This window comes from Gossypium raimondii, chromosome 11 (genome assembly GCF_025698545.1).
Source record: "Gossypium raimondii isolate GPD5lz chromosome 11, ASM2569854v1, whole genome shotgun sequence".
Classification (NCBI taxonomy): Eukaryota; Viridiplantae; Streptophyta; class Magnoliopsida; order Malvales; family Malvaceae; genus Gossypium; species Gossypium raimondii.
Genome location: NC_068575.1, coordinates 33,002,272 through 33,003,322, shown reverse-complemented (window position 1 = coordinate 33,003,322; position 1,051 = coordinate 33,002,272). Strand labels below are relative to the sequence as shown.

At 39.9% G+C, this 1,051-nt stretch overlaps 1 pseudogene; it reads left to right on the top strand.

The window, feature by feature from the left end:
- The first annotated feature begins 584 nt into the window (after positions 1–584).
- Positions 585–682, top strand: LOC128035120 (small nucleolar RNA R71; annotated as a pseudogene).
- The last annotated feature ends 369 nt before the right edge of the window (positions 683–1,051 follow it).

The window sequence follows — 1,051 nt, the reverse complement described above, 5'->3', positions numbered from 1 at the left end:
CTCACTTGATTCTCTAAATTTCTTAAAGTGGCATCATTCTTTGCCACATATGTCTTCAATAGGTTCTCTAAGCCATTGAAAGGTTCAACTTGAGTTGGTTTCTGAACTTGTTGGGTAAAAGCAGGTGGTTGGGTCAGTCTAGGTTGTGCATAAGTGTTACTAGTTTCAGGCCCTTGGTTACTCTAAGAAAAATTAGGGTGGTTTCACCAATATAGGTTATAAAAATTAGATTGTAGTCCTTGCTTTCCTCGGTTTTGGCTTTGCTTACCCATGTAATACATGGATTCTGGGTTTGATGGACATTCTTCAAACAAGTGCCCTTCCTTACATTAGTAGTAAAGTTTTTAAGCATTGAGGATATCGGAGATACCTGAGATGCAAAAGAAGTGAGAGCATTCACTTCATGTACTCCAGTGACTCGTCTTCCAGATGCTACTCGATTGGTTGGTCATTGGTAATTGTTGTTGGCAATTCTCTCGATGATTTCAAAAGCCTCGTTATAAGACATAGAAAAGAGAGCACCGTTAGCAGAAGCATCCATTACCATACCATGATAGAATGTCTCTAATTAGATGTAATGAGGGATTCCATGATGAGGGCATCTTCGTAATAGTTCTTTAAACCTTTCCCATGCCTCATAAAAAGACTCATCATGGAAGGTAGTGATCTCATTCCTCAACTTAGCATTCTTGGTATGTAGGAAGCACTTCATAAGGAATCGTTCTGCTAACTCTTGCCATGTGGTAATGAAATTTGGTGGTAATGAGTTCAACCAGGCTCGGGATCTATCCTTTAGTGAATATGGGAATAACTTTAATTGCAATACATCTTCAGGTTCTTCAGCTAATTTGAAAGAACCACCCACCTCCACAAACAATCCTAAGTGAAGGTGAGGATCTTCGATAGGCATTCCACTGAGTTGGCCCACTGTCTGAAGCATCTGAAACATGACTGGCTTCAGCTCAAATTGTTGTGCCTCGATTTCGGGTCAGCAAATACTCAGATTAAGCTCATGAAACACTGGTACAACATACTATCTTAGTGCTTTATC